This window comes from Ranitomeya variabilis, chromosome 6, assembly GCF_051348905.1.
Source record: "Ranitomeya variabilis isolate aRanVar5 chromosome 6, aRanVar5.hap1, whole genome shotgun sequence".
Taxonomy (NCBI): Eukaryota; Metazoa; Chordata; class Amphibia; order Anura; family Dendrobatidae; genus Ranitomeya; species Ranitomeya variabilis.
The window spans coordinates 21,129,268-21,146,160 of NC_135237.1; the positions used below are offsets into that span (position 1 = coordinate 21,129,268).

Genomic DNA, 16,893 nt, shown 5'->3' on the forward strand with positions numbered 1-16,893 from the left:
TGACTCGCTCCCCACCCTGAGCCACCAGATATGTGCGCACGAGAAGTTTCCATTCATTGTCAGCAAGCAGAGATCTTGTAAACAGCGATAAAGGTGACATTCTATAACTCCGCGTCCGATCTTCCCGGCAGCCGGACTGGCGTACTCCAACTTGGTCTACGATTGGGTGAAGGCAGCCGTGATGTTTGGCGTTATAAACACCATCTCCAGACTGGACCACCTCGACCCACCGCAGCCCCCCAAGTGTATCACCATGCTATATGTCTTCGCTGAAACGTAAGTCAGCGCCTAATTAACACTATTTATCCTCATTGTAACATATTGTTGATTTAAATGGTTTGTGTACACAGTTCCTATGCAGACCTGTATATCTCCATGGTAACAGACTACAAACAAATCCTGTGTAGTCTGATCATATATACACATAGCTTTTAAGCCATAGTGCATGATTCCTTCTCCTATGGATAATCTACAGACTGTAAGTTTTAGTCTACAAACATGGAGGCGCATAGGTCTGCACAGGAGCTGTATACACAAAACGGTAGGAGATATTTAATACATGATGTTGACAAAGTGATGACAAAAAATAAGTAATAACCTATAAATATCTGCCGAGTTCATTCATTTCATTTCTTTGGTTTTCCTTTGTTTCAGGCATTTTGACAGAGGAATTAATGACTGGCTTTGCAAGTGAGTATCAGCCGGTGTCAGCCATCCTCATAGCTGTCTATGTCTGCCCAAAAACATCACACAGATTCTGGGAAGTGTAGTACTAAGTACTGCAAAATGTCTTACTCCATGCCCCTCCTATTTATAAATGACACGCCCCATCTGTACTCTATGCCCCTCCTATTTATATAGGACACACCGAACTGTACTGTATGCCCCTCCTATTTATATAGGACACACCCCAACTGTACTCTATGCACCTCCTATTTATATAGGACACACCCAACTGTACTGTATGCCCCTCCTATTTATAAAGGACACACCCCAACTGTACTCTATGCCCCTCCTATTTATATAGGACACACCCAACTGTACTGTATGCCCCTCCTATTTATATAGGACACACCCCAACTGTACTCTATGCCCCTCCTATTTATATAGGACACACCCCAACTGTACTCTATGCACCTCCTATTTATATAGGACACACCCAACTGTACTGTATGCCCCTCCTATTTATAAAGGACACACCCCAACTGTACTCTATGCCCCTCCTATTTATATAGGACACACCCAACTGTACTGTATGCCCCTCCTATTTATAAAGGACACACCCCAACTGTACTCTATGCCCCTCCTATTTATATAGGACACACCCAACTGTACTGTATGCCCCTCCTATTTATAAAGGACACACCCCAACTGTACTCTATGCCCCTCCTATTTATATAGGACACACCCAACTGTACTGTATGCCCCTCCTATTTATATAGGACACACCCCAACTGTACTCTATGCACCTCCTATTTATATAGGACACACCCAACTGTACTGTATGCCCCTCCTATTTATAAAGGACACACCCCAACTGTACTCTATGCCCCTCCTATTTATACAGGACATGCCCCAATTGTACTGTATGCCCCTCCTATTTATATAGGACACACTGAACTGTACTGTATGCCCTCCTATTTATATAGGACACACCCCAAACATGCTCCATGCCCCTCCTATTTATACAGGACACACCCCAACTGTACTCTATGCCCCTCCTATTTATTTAGGACACACCCCAACTGTACTCTATGCCCCTCCTATTTATAAAGGACACGCCCCATCTGTACTCTATGCCCCTCCTATTTATATAGGACACACCGAACTGTACTGTATGCCCCTCCTATTTATATAGGACACACCCCAACTGTATTGTATGCCCCTCCTATTTATATAGGACACACCCCAACTGTACTCTATGCCCCTCCTATTTATATAGGACACACCCCAACTGTACTCTATGCCCCTCCTATTTATATAGGACATACCCCAACTGTACTCTATGCCCCTTCTATTTATAAAGGACACACCCCAACTGTACTCTATGCACCTATTTATTAGGACACACCCCAAACATGCTCCATGCCCCTCCTATTTATACAGGACACACCCCAACTGTACTCTATGCACCTCCTATTTATTAGGACACACCCCAAACATGCTCCATGCCCCTCCTATTTATACAGGACACACCCCAACTGTACTCTATGCCCCTCCTATTTATATAGGACACGCCCCAACTGTACTCTATGCCCCTCCTATTTATATAGGACACGCCCCAACCATACTCTATGCCCCTCCTATTTATATAGGACACACCCCAACTGTACTCTATGCCCCTTCTATTTATAAAGGACACACCCCAACTGTACTTTATGCCCCTCCTATTTATATAGGACATGCCCCAAACATGCTCCATGCCCCTCCTATTTATATAGGACACACCGAACTGTACTCTATGCCCCTCCTATTTATATAGGACACGCCCCAAACATGCTCCATGCCCCTCCTATTTATACAGGACACACCGCAACTGTACTCTATGCCCCTCCTATTTATACAGGACACACCGCAACTGTACTCTATGCCCCTCCTATTTATATAGGACACGCCCCAACCGTACTCTATGCCCCTCCTATTTATATAGGACACGCCCCAACCGTACTCTATGCCCCTCCTATTTATATAGGACATACCCCAACTGTACTTTATACCCCTTCTATTTATATAGGACACACCCCAACTGTACTCTATGCCCCTCCTATTTATATAGGACATACCCAACAGTACTCTATGCCCCTCCTATTTATATAGGACACACCCCAACTGTACTCTATGCCCCTCCTATTTATATAGGACACATCCCAACTGTACTCTATGCTCCTCCTATTTATATAGGACACACCCAACTGTACTCTATGCCCCTCCTATTTATATAGGACACACCCAAATATACTGTATACCCCTCCTATTTATATAGGACACATCTCAACTGTACTCTATGCCCCTCCTATTTATATAGGACATACCCAACAGCACTCTATGCCCCTCCTATTTATATAGGACACATCCCAACTGTACTCTATGCCCCTCCTATTTATATAGGACACACCCAAATATACTGTATACCCCTCCTATTTATATAGGACACATCTCAACTGTACTCTATGCCCCTCCTATTTATATAGGACACACCCCAACTGTACTCTATGCCCCTCCTATTTATTTAGGACACACCCCAACTGTACTCTATGCCCCTCCTATTTATATAGGACACACCCCAACTGTACTCTATGCCCCTCCTATTTATATAGGACACACCCAACTGTACTCTATGCCCCTCCTATTTATATAGGACACACCCCAACTGTACTCTATGCCCCTCCTATTTATATAGGATACACCCCAACTGTACTCTATGCCCCTCCTATTTATATAGGACACACCCCAACTGTACTCTATGCCCCTCCTATTTATATAGGACACACCCCAACTGTACTCTATGCCCCTCCTATTTATATAGGACACACCCCAACTGTACTCTCTGCCCCTCCTATTTATATAGGACATACCCCAACCGTACTTTATGCCCCTCCTATTTATATAGGACACTCCCAACCGTACTCTATGCCCCTCCTATTTATATAAGACACACCCCAACTGTACTCTATGCCCCTCCTATTTATATAGGACACACCCCAACTGTACTCTATGCCCCTCCTATTTATATAGGACACACCCCAACTGTACTCTATGCCCCTCCTATTTATATAGGACACACCCCAACTGTACTCTATGCCCCTCCTATTTATATAGGACACACCCCAACCGTATTCTATGCCCCTCCTATTTATATAAGACACACCCCAACCGTACTCTATGCCCCTCCTATTTATATAGGACACACCCCAACTGTACTCTATGCCCCTCCTATTTATATAGGTCACACCCCAGCTGTACTCTACGCCCCTCCTCTTTATATAAGACACACCCCAACCGTACTCTATGCCCCTCCTATTTATATAGGACACACCCCAACCGTATTCTATGCCCCTCCTATTTATATAAGACACACCCCAACCATACTCTATGCCCCTCCTATTTATATAGGACACACCCCAACTGTACTCTATGCCCCTCCTATTTATATAGGTCACACCCCAGCTGTACTCTACGCCCCTCCTCTTTATATAAGACACACCCCAACCATACTCTATGCCCCTCCTATTTATATAGGACACACCCCAAACGATGGCAATTAGTTTAGTAGTGCATATATCCCCACTGCAAAATTAACACAGACCCATAAACATATACAGACCCCAGACCAGACTCCCGTAGTACATACATACGAACTAATACATAGTCCCTAATGTAATCCATACCTTTTCAATATAAATCTAAGCCCGGGTCCTCTAAATCCAGACCCAGTGGCATAACTAGAATCCTATGGGCCCTAGTGCTAAAATTGGACCTGTTCATCCTCCACATGTTAGCTAAATTTATGGGCCCTTGCACTGTTCTAAATCCTATGAAGGCATAAGGCCTGCGTCACACTAGCAAGTTTTACGGACGTAAGAGCGCAGAAAATACGTCCGTAAAACTCGCCAAACAAATGGCACAATTATTCTCAATGGGGCTGCTCCTATCAGCCGTATATTACGGTTCAGTAATATACGGCTTTCTACGGCCGTACAAAATCGCAGCATGCTGCGTTTGTCAGCGTATTGCGCAAAAAAACACCAATGAAAGTCTATGGGGGCGTGAAAAATACGGATTCCACATGGACCAGCAGTGTGACTTGCGAGAAATACGCAGCGGTGTTAGTGAAAAGCCGGGCGGTAATTCAATTGCCGGCTTTTCATTTCTCCTTCACAAACCCGACATGAAATGAGACATGGTTTACATACAGTAAACCATCTCATATCCCCTAATGTTAGTAGTGTGTATGTGCAAAATTTGGGCGCTGTAGCTTGTAAAATAAAGGGTTAAATGGCGGAAAAAATTGGCATGGGCTCCCGCGCAATTTTCTCCGCCAGAGCGGTAAAGCCAGTGACTGAGGGCAAATATTAATAGCCAGGAGAGGGTCCATGGTTATTGGCCCCCCCTGGCTACAAACATCTGCCCCCAGCCACCCCAGAGAAGGCACATCTGGAAGATGTGCCTATTCTGGCACTTGGCCACTCTCTTTCCACTCCCGTGTAGCGGTGGGATATGGGGTAATGAAGGGTTAATGCCACCTTGCTATTGTAAGATGACATTAAGCCAGATTAATAATGGAGAGGCGTCAATTATGTCACCTATCCATTATTAATCCAATTGTCTGAAAGAGTTAAAAAACACACACATTATTAAAAATTATTTTAATGAAATAAACACACAGGTTGTTTTAATATTTTATTGCTCTCTCAATCCAGCTGCAGACCCTCGCTTGGCAAAATAATAAACCCACAATATACATACCCTCTGATGAACCGTCACGTCCCACGAGGTAATCCATCTGAAGGGGTTAAATCATTTTACAAGCAGGAGCCCTGCTAATGCAGCTGTGCTCGTGCTTGTAAGCCCCGGCGAATGAAGGAAATGTAGGTCAATGACCTATAGTTACCTTCAGTCGCGGTGAGGCGCCCTCTGCTGGTTGTCCTCATATGAGCTCGAGCGTGGGAAAAAGTTCCCAGGCTGCAGTTCATGAGGACATCCAGCAGGGGGCGCCTCACCGCGACTGAAGGTAACTATAGGTCATTGACCTACATTTCCTTCATTCGCCGGGGCTTACAAGCACGAACACAGCTGCATTAGCAGGGCTCCTGCTTGTAAAATATTTTAACCCCTTCAGATGGATTACCTCGTGGGACGTGACGGTTCATCAGAGGGTATGTATATTGTGGGTTTATTATTTTGCCAAGCGAGGGTCTGCAGCTGGATTGAGAGAGCAATAAAATATTAAAACAACCTGTGTGTTTATTTCATTAAAATAATTTTTAATAATGTGTGTGTGTGTGTTTTTTAACCCTTTCAGACAAATGGATTAATAATGGATAGGTGACATAATTGACGCCTCTCCATTATTAATCTGGCTTAATGTCACCTTACAATAGCAAGGTGGCATTAACCCTTCATTACCCCATATCCCACCGCTACACGGGAGTGGGAAGAGAGTGGCCAAGTGCCAGAATAGGCGCATCTTCCAGATGAGCCTCTTCTGGGGTGGCTGGGGGCAGATGTTTTTAGCCACGGGGGGGGGGGGCAATAACCATGGACCCTCTCCTGGCTATTAATATCTGCCCTCAGTCACTGGCTTTACCACTCTGGCGGAGAAAATTGCGCGGGAGCCCATGCCAATTTTTTCCGCCATTTAACCCTTTATTTTACAAGCTACAGTGCCCAAATTTTGCACATACACACTACTAACATTAGTAGTGTGGAATATGCACAAAAAAGGGGGATATGAGATGGTTTACTGTATGTAACCATGTCTCATATCATGTCGGGTTTGGGAAGGAGAAATGAAAAGCCGGCAATTGAATTACCGGCTTTTCACAGATATCGCGCTGAATTAAATATAAATACAGAATATATATATGTGTGTCTCAATGACATATATATATACAGTATATATATATATATATATATATATATATATATATATATACTGTATCTATGTTTTACCGAACATTTGAGCACATAAATCCATTAGATGTCGGTTTTGCAAGCCTGCGAGAAAATATCGCAGTACGGATGCCATACGGATGCCATACGGAGGATGCCATGCGCAAAATACGCTGACACACCCTGCCTACGGATCAATATTTTGGAAACATTTCTCCGTATTACGGCCGTAAAAAACGGACCGTATTGTCTTACGCCAAGTGTGACGCCGGCCTTAGTGATGCCCCCCATTATTTTGTAATGCTTACCATTCTGTACTAATGTCCCCCATCGTGGTATATATGTCCCCCATCCTGGTATATATGTCTCCCATCCTATTATGTATTTCCCCATCTATATATATAACTAGCTGTACTACCCGGCTTCGCCCGGGTTAATGACTGCTGTTAGCAAAATAGAATGTGTTAACAAAAATTTATTCTGCACACAAAAACCACAAAACAAATAGATAGAAATGTAATTATTAAAAGGCAAAAACTAAGCAAATAGAAGCATTTCACAACATATATTAGCTTTGTTATACTGAGAATGTCTTTGTTGCCTATATTAACCAATCAGAGCTCAGGTTAATTAACTGTAGCAAAATAGAAGCTGAGCTGTGATTGGTTGCTATTGGCAGCCTGATAAATCCCCAGCCAACAGGAAGCCCTCCCCCCTGGCAGTATATATTAGCTCACACATACACATAATAGACAGGTCATGTGACTGACAGCTGCCGTATTTCCTATATGGTACATTTGTTGCTCTTGTAGTTTGCTTATTAATCAGATTTTTATTTTTGAAGGACAATACCAGACTTGTGTGTGTTTTAGGGCGAGTTTTATGTGTCAAGTTGTGTGTGTTGAGTTGCGTGTGGCGACATGCATGTAGCGACTTTTGTGAGATGAGTTTTGTGTGGCGACATGCGTGTAGCAACATTTTGTGTGTTGAGTTGCATGTGACAGGTTAGTGTAGCAAGTTGTGTGCAGCAAGATTTGTGCATGGCGAGTTTTGCGCGTGGCGAGTTTTATGTGTGGTGCATTTTGAGTATGTGCAAGTTTTGTGTGAGGCAACTTTTGCATGTGGTGCAACTTTTGTACATGTGGCAATTTTTCTGTGTGTGCAAGTTTTGCATGAGGTGAGTTTTCCATGAGGTGAGTTTTGCACGTGTGGCGAGTTTTGCGTGAGCCTAGTTTTGCATATGGCGAGTTTTGCATGTAGCGAGTTTTGAGTGGTGACTTTTGTGTTTCGACTTTTATGTGGCGAGGTTGGTGTGTGTGTGTGGTGAAATGTGTGCTGAGGGTGGTATATGTGTTCAAGCACGTGGTAGTGTGTGGCGCATTTTGTGTTTGTGTTCATATCCCCGTGTGTGGTGAGTATCCCATGTCGGGGCCCCACCTTAGCAACTGTACGGTATATACTCTTTGTCGCCATCGCTCTCATTCTTTAAGTCCTCATTGTTCACATCTGGCAGCTGTCAATTTTCCTCCAACACTTTTCCCTTCACTTTTTCCCCATTATGTAGATAGGAGCAAAATTGTTTGGTGAATTGGAACGCGCGGGGTTAAAATTTCACCTCACAACATAGCCTATGACGCTCTCGGGGTCCAGACGTGTGACTGTGCAAAATTTTGTGGCTGTAGCTGCGACGGTACAGATGCCAATCCCGGACATACACACATACATACATACACACATTCAGCTTTATATATTAGATATACCTGTATGTAATCTCCTGTATATAGTATATACCTGTGTGTCATCTCACCTATATATAGTATATATCTGTGTGTCATCTCCTGTATATAGTATATACCTGTATGTCATCTCCTCCTATACATAGCATATACCTGTGTCATCTCCTCCTGTATATACTATATACCTGTAGGTAATCTGCTCCTGTATATAGTATATACCTGTGTGTCATCTCCTCCTGTATATAGTATATACCTGTATGTCATCTCCTCCTGTATGTAGTATGTACCTGTATGTCATCTCCTCCTCTATATAGTATATACCTGTGTGTCATCTCTCCTGTATATAGTATATATCTGTGTGTCATCTCCTCCTGTATATAGTATATACCTGTGTGTCATCTCCCCTGTAAATAGTATATACCTGTGTGTCATCTCCTGTATATAGTATATAGCTGTATGTCATCTCCTCCTGTATTAGCCCTCGTTCACACGTTATTTGGTCAGTATTTTTACCTCAGTATTTGTAAGCTAAAATGGCAGCCTGATAAATCCCCAGCCAACAGTAAGCCCACCCCCTGGCAGTATATATTAGCTCACACATACACATAATAGACTGGTCATGTGACTGACAGCTGCCGGATTCCTATATGGTACATTTGTTGCTCTTGTAGTTTGTCTGCTTATTAATCAGATTTTTATTTTTGAAGGATACCAGACTTGTGTGTGTTTTAGGGCGAGTTTCGTGTGTCAAGTTGTGTGTGTTGAGTTGCGTGTGGCGACATGCATGTAGGGACTTTTGTGAGATGAGTTTTGTGTGGCGACATGCGTGTAGCAACTTTTTGTGTGTCGAGTTGCATGTGACAGGTTAGTGTAGCAAGTTGTGTGCAGCAAGTTTTGCGCATGGCGAGTTTTGCGCGTGGCGAGTTTTATGTGTGGTGCCTTTTGAGTATGTGCAAGTTTTGTGTGAGGCAACTTTTGCATGTGTTGCAACTTTTGTGCATGTGGCAATTTTTCTGCGTGTGGCAATTTTTCTGCGTGTGCAAGTTTTGCGTGTGGCGAGTTTTGCACGTGTGGCGAGTTTTGCATGTGGAGAGTTTTGCGCGTGGCGAGTTTTGAGCGGCGACTTTTGTGTTTCTACTTTTATGTGGCGAGGTTGGTGTATGTGTGGTGAAATGTGCACTGAGGGTGGTATATGTGTTCGAGCACGTGGTAGTGTGTGGCGCATTTTGTGTGTGTGTTCATATCCCCGTGGTGGTGTGATTATCCCATGTTGGGGCCCCACCTTAGCAACTGTACAGTATATACTCTTTGGTGCCATCGCTGTCATTCTTTAAGTCCCCCTTGTTCACATCTGGCAGCTGTTAATTTGCCTCCAACACTTTTCCTTTCATTTTTTCCCCATTATGTAGATAGGGGCAAAATTGTTTGGTGAATTGGAAAGCGCGGGGTTAAAATTTCACCTCACAATATAGCTTTGACGCTCTCAGGGTCCAGACGTGTGACTGTGCAAAATTTTGTGCCTGTAGCTGCGACGCCTCCAACACTTTTCCTTTCACTTTTTCCCCATTATGTAGATAGGGGCAAAATTGTTTGGTGAATTGGAAAGCGCGGGGTTAAAATTTCACCTCACAACATAGCCTATGACGCTCTCGGGGTCCAGACGTGTGACTGTGCAAAATTTTGTGGCTGTAGCTGCTACGGTTCAGATGCCAATCCCGGACATACATACATACATACATACATACACACACACACACATTCAGCTTTATATATTAGATTGTCTAAGGGTTTTTCCGTCTGTCTGTCCTGGAAATCCTGTGTCTCTGATTGGTCGAGGCCGCCAGGCCTCGACCAATCAGCGACGGGCACAGCATGGCGACGATGATGTCATAATGGAAATCCCGCCAATCAGCGACGGGCACAGTATCGACGTAGATGTCATAATGGTTGCCATGGTGACGATGATGTCATATAGGTTGCCTCGACCAATCAGCGACGGGCACAGTCTGCCGCGAATTCTGGAATCATCATTGTCCATATACTACGGGGACATGCATATTCTAGAATACCCGATGCGTTAGAATCGGGCCACAATCTAGTCCTATTATATTTGTCCCCCATCCTGGTATATATGCCTCTCATCCTCGTATATATGTCTCCCCTCCTGGTATATATGCCCCCCAATATGGTATATATGTCCCCATCCTCGTATATATGTCCCCCACCATGGTGAATATGTGCCTCATCCTGGTATATACAGTATGTCCCATATTCTGATATCTTTCCCCCGTCGTGGCATATCTGTCACTCATCCTGGTATATATGTCCCCTATCCTGGTATATATGTCTCCTATTCTGGTATATCTGTCTCCCATCCTGGTATATCTGTCTCCCATCCTGGTATATCTGTCTCCCATCCTGGTATATCTGTCTCCCATCCTGGTATATATGTCTCCAATCCTGGTATATTTGTCTCCCATCCGGAGATCCTTCCTGGTATATACAGTATGTCCCATAATCTGATATCTTTCCCCTGCCGTGGCAAATCTGTCCCCCATCCTGGTATATATGTCCCCCATCCTGGTATATATGTCCCCCATCCTGGTATATCTGTCTGCCATCCTGGTATATATGTCCCCTATCCTGGTATATATGTCTCCTATTCTGGTATATCTGTCTCCCATCCTGGTATATCTGTCTGCCATCCTGGTATGTCCCTCATCCTGGTATATATGTCCCCATCCTGGTATATATGACTCCCATCCTGGTATATATGTCCCACATCCTGGTATATATGTCCCCATCCTGGTATATATGACTCCCATCCTTGTATATTTGTCCCCTATCCTGGTATATATGACTCCCATCCTGGTATATCTGTCTCCCATCCTGGTATATATGTCCCCCATCCTGGTATATATCCCCCATCCTGGTATATATGTCTCCAATCCTGGTATATATGACTACCATCCTGGTATATATGTCCCCTATCCTGGTATATATGACTCCCATCCTGGTATATCTGTCTCCCATCCTGGTATATCTGTCTGCCATCCTGGTATGTCCCCCATCCTGGTATATATGTCCCCCATCCTGGTATATATCCCCCATCCTGGTATATATGTCTCCAATCCTGGTATATATGACTCCCATCCTGGTATATATCCCCCATCCTGGTATATATGTCTCCTATTCTGGTATATATGACTCCCATCCTGGTATATATGTCCCCCATCCTGGTATATATCCCCCATCCTGGTATATATGTCTCCAATCCTGGTATATATGTCCCCCATCCTGGTATATGTCCCCTATCCTGGTATATATGACTCCCATCCTGGTATATATGTCCCCTATCCTGGTATATATGACTCCCATCCTGGTATATCTGTCTCCCATCCTGGTATATCTGTCTCCTATTCTGGTATATGTCCCCCATCCTGGTATATATGCTCCCCATCCTGGTATATATGACTCCCATCCTGGTATATATGTCCCCCATCCTGGTATATCTGTCTGCCATCCTGGTATATATGTCTCCCATCCTGGTATATATGTCCCCATCCTGGTATATATGTCCCCCATCCTGGTATATATGACTCCCATCCTTGTATATTTGTCCCCCATCCTGTTCTTCCATCCTGGGTTCACTCCTGGTATATATGTCCTTCAGCAGCCAATGGACATGTCGCCTCATCAAGACTTCATTTGTGGAATCACCAGTCTTCAGAAAGTGTTTGCAAGCATCATGTGCGTTTTGCAGAGGCAGTGTTGGTGCACAGAGCTATACCGTGCTGAGCTCTATACTACAACTGTCCTAAGGCAGAATACGGTGAGAACCACTCAAGCAAGCACAGAAAAGTGACCGTCCATCATTACTGTAAGACATTAGACATTTCGGAAAATTGCTACAACCTTAAAATTATCCTTATGTGCAGTCATGAAAATGATCAGTCACTGTGATGAAACTGTCTGTCATCCTGTTCCATGAAGGAAAGATCTAGAAATACCTCTGCTGCAGAGGATAAGTTCATCAGAGATTCCAGCTTCAGAAACTGTAAATTGACAGCACCGCAGATAACTGCCCTCAAAACTAACGCACAGACATCAAGTACAAAACATATCTCAACATCAAGTGTCTAGAGAAGACTACAAGAAGTGTCCTTCATGGTCAAATTGCTGCAAAGAAGCCATTACTGAGGACCACAAACAGGAGGAGGCTTGTATAGACCGAGGACTGGACATCAGATCAGTGGAATCTGTTCTGTGCTCTGATGAGTCAACGTTTGAGATGTTTTGTATCAACCGTAATGTCTTTGTAAGACGCAGAAAAGATGATCGGATGGTTTCTACTTGTCCTGTGCTGGGAACTCCTTCACGACTACTGGCGCCTTTCCAGGTGACGACCTGATGAAGCTGCGGAGAGAGGCCAAAGATGACATAAAGCCGCCATCAAAGTAATAGGAGGTGTACTCTGAAGATTAACACATAGTCTGGCTTGTCGCATATGTTTCTTTACTCCTTGTTCTCATATCTGTTCCTTCCTTCCTGATTTGCCGCTTTCAGTCTGAATCTACAATGTGCACATTCCAATAAGAACAAGGAAAAGCATCACAGGAACGGGGGTGTCCAAACTTTTAACTAGTGCTGCACATGCAGATACATGCGGACTATAGACCCTCTAAATAAACACAGACTTACTCATGTAATATACTGTGGAGGAATGAGAACAGGGAGGGGGGCATATAAAACAAAAATAAGGTCCTTGTTCTGTGCTCTATGGCGGCATCACACATTACATGCACATAACCCCTTATTCTTCAAAAGAAAAAAAAACGCAATAATAATATACATCAGCTCCAATATGTAATAATAATAAATTCTCATTTATCCCAGAAAAAAATGAGAAAAGAAAACATAAGAATCTCCATTACAGGTTATAGAAGGATTATGTATATGTGCGGTACATTGTTCAAGTGCAGCGCCCCAGAGTCCTGGTCGATGCAGTACTATGGCTCCGCCACTAAGGGGAGCTATGGTACGTCTGATGGCACTGAAGGAGTTCATCTGACCAGGTATCACAGACACCAATACATTTCACAGTCGGGCCTCCGGGGGGAGCTAAGGGTTCTATTCACTAGGCCACTCCCCACCATTGTGGGTAAACTGGGGGTCAGGCAGGAAGTTAGGAGAGAAAGCTGACTGGGTTGGACCAGACAACACCTGGCGGCAGAGGGTGTTGTAGGGGAAGATACAGTAGGGTCTCTGTCAGGGGTGGGATCCTGACAGAGGCTTGGCAACTTGAACGAACGTAACGGGACCGTGCCGGCTCCGGGTAGCAGCGGTGCCCAAGGAAGGATCAGAAGCGAGATAGATTGTGCTGAGTGAGAAACGAGATCAAAGCGATAGGAGGATACCAGTAGGAGTCGTGCTGTAAGACCGAGGCAACATCCTACTGAGGCGCACAACCGGTGGCCGGAACGCCGAGGGAGTATCATAACATTCAGCTTCAAGCAATACTCCAAACAGCGGCAGGACAGTCAGTCTAAGGCGGGCTGTCTCACCTAAATCACCTATGCAGTCTTGGGGGGCAACTTGTGGAGAGGGGCGACTCTAGGGTCCCGGAAGAGCTCCGAGCCTACCCGTCAAACGGGTGCCGTTCCAACCAGAACATCAGGGAGGGACGGAGGATTAGCAGAACATCATCTAATCGAGTTGTGAGGGAACTTAAGAAACAGACACAACAGTTGTGGGGACTTTCCATAAGCACAGCAGGGAAGGACCACAACACATAGCTCTAGAAGGAAGGCACAGATTTCCACCTGTGAAGAGAACTCTGGAGGTGCCATTGGACCGGCCGGACTTGCGCAGCCTGGTGAACCGTATTCTGGACTGAGGACCCAGAGATCTTCAGTAAAGAGGTAAAGAGACTGCAACCTGGTGTCCTCGTTATTTTCCTGCACTGCACCACTACAGCGTCACTACCATCATCCACACTCTACCTATTCCCTGTGCGCCCCAGCGGCAGGGTCACGGACCGGGGCCTAGCCACCGTGACAACCCCAGAGCAGAGACTCACAGGCCCGGTACCGGGTACCCCTCGGCCCTGCGGCGGTGGGGGCGCTACAAACTTGGCGTCACGAACAGGATCTACTTAAGCCTGAAGAATCAGGTCATGTGTGCCTTGGAACTGTGATTTATTGTGCTTGAACTGTACTTTATTGCAAGGACTGTGCTGCGCCACTTGCCGCCAAAATCCGCCGCCATTGCAGCGCTGAGGAGAGCGCGGGAAGAGAAGAGGGGCGTGGAGTGGGCGTAGGCAAGCTGAAAAGCGCGAAAAACAATGGCCGCCCAGTCTAAATATTTCTGCACTGTGAGGACGTGCCCGTCAGCAGCAGAGATCCGCCTCCTAATCCTCAATGGAGGGCGGAGACCGAGAAAACGACACCGCCCACGAAGGAGAGAGCGGGAAAGAGACCAGGAAGCGACCCACGTGGAGGACGCCATGGCCAGCAGCTCTGAACCCGACAGTGGGGTTGAAGTGGAAATCTCCCCCAACTACCCGGATGAGCATAGCAGCCCGTTCTCCGTGGACAGCACTGAATTTCTGCGGGTCGAGATGGAGAGCCTGATCGACCAACTCCTCCAACTGAGCATGAAGGCCCAGGCTCCGCACCAGGCAGCGCCGGAAGAAGGTCCTCAGGCGCTGGATCCTGCACCGTCACCGGAGCAGCCGCTGGGATCCTCGTCGACACCACCGGAGGAATCTGCCGCGGAGGAGGCCCCTGCATCGGCTGGTGAGTCCGCTGACCCCGTCCCACCGGCCGAGGGCTTACTAGTAGGCCCCGTTGCGGCACCCCCTCTCCCCGGGACCCATAGACTCCAACGCCTGTTACCCTGGGAGGAGGCCACGGGCATGGAACACCGCATGAGGGCCCCGATTGCGCCAACCACCCTGCGGTGTGAAGTCCGTGCGGAGCGCACAGTGTGTCGCTGGATGAACCCAGGCTCTAACCTTATGGGGTTCCCCGGGGTGGAGACCCAGGAAGGGGAGGTGGTGCAGGCCTTAAGCTGGGAGGAATACCGGGCCCAGCTAGAGCAACAGTGGAAAGAGGAAGAGAAGACATACCAGGCTGGGCTGGAGGCTCACCATCAACAAGACCTGGCGGTTAAGGACCGGGCCCGCAAGGATCCCGCTGCTCAGCAGGCCCCGCGCAGACAAGGCACCGTCATTGACTTTAAGCTCCGTGGAGGTTGGGGCTTTATAAAGGAACCGGGTCTATATGCCGAAGTTTTTGTTAACCGGCGAGATGTAGAGTCACATCTGAGGGAGGGCCACCCAGGCCGGGATCTTTATCCGGGGGATGATGTCGTTTACACCCAACACCTTGGGGAGAAGGGGTGGTTTGCCCTGAACGTCCACAAGAGGCACAGTTCCATGACCCCCGTGGCCAGGGTACCCCCTTGTGACCGGCGCACGGTTACCACTGAGACCACCGTGGTCACCCCAACAGGCACCATTGTGAAAACCACGACTTGCCGTGTCATGACCTCCACCGCTGTCGTGGCCACGCCGGCACCTCCTCAAGTGACCAGCGTGTCTACTGCCCGCACTGCTGCAGAACTGAGGACTGTGGGTACACAGACCCCCAGATGGGACGACAGACCCCCCTATGCAGTACCGGGCGGATCGCAATACCCAAAGGGGTTGCCTCCGCCGGTGCTGCCCCCTGGGTGGTTCTGAGCAGACGTTCCCGTATACTGCTTTAAAGATGTATATAGTTACTGTCCTCTGCTGTTTTGCTGCTGAACCCGTCCAGGGTTAACTCTTAAGGGGATCCCTTTGTTGACCCGGGATCCCTATTGTTTTGCTTTTGTTTGATTTTTCCAAGTTTTTGCACAAAGTTTCCAGAACTGCTGAAATCATGAACAGTGCATGATCCGAACTTCTTGTATATAGTTTGCACCTTATTAAAGGTGCTCCCTACTGGTTTTACTTAAAGAAGGACTCTTTGTGAAGATACCACACTGGAACCTTTGCTGAGTATAGACTGGTAGCTTGAGAAGATATGCTACCTCATAGAGACTTGATCCCCTCTTAAAGGGGATGTTCATCTGCGTACTTATGAGTAATACTGCCTTAAAACAGTAAAGCGATGATGATGCTTTGAAAGAAGATGATATTGTTTACGTGTAAAAGTTATATGTATTGAACTGGTTAATTGTAAAAGGGAAATGTTGATAATGTTGATAGAAAATGGGGATAGAAGGTAAACCCTGAGTCCACCGTAGAAAGCTAGTTTATTGAAAGGAAGAGTTAATAATGTGTTACCGAGGACAGAAAGTGAACCCGTAGGGGTTAGGTAGTGAGTCCTCCTAGGAGCCATCTGAAGAAGGCTCAGTAGTCCTAAACTGAAAGAATGTTATGTTCTATACTGTGTATAGTAGTGGAAAAGACAGAAGGCTCGGGCTGAAAGGAGCGGTCCTGTAAGAAAGGAGAGGCAGTAGGTCTGGTGCCGTTAGGACAGGCGGTCCTGCAGATTTA

General features: G+C 46.0%; 1 pseudogene across 1 annotated transcript in view; it reads left to right on the forward strand.

Moving 5' to 3' along the window:
• LOC143781411 (protein-cysteine N-palmitoyltransferase HHAT-like protein) overlaps nucleotides 1-16,893 on the forward strand; it is a 61,559-nt pseudogene that overhangs the window by 23,255 nt on the left and 21,411 nt on the right. The window contains exons 4-5 of the transcript XR_013216699.1: nucleotides 132-276; nucleotides 655-690. The product of XR_013216699.1 is annotated as a protein-cysteine N-palmitoyltransferase HHAT-like protein (transcript). The remainder of the gene's footprint in view (nucleotides 1-131; nucleotides 277-654; nucleotides 691-16,893) is intronic.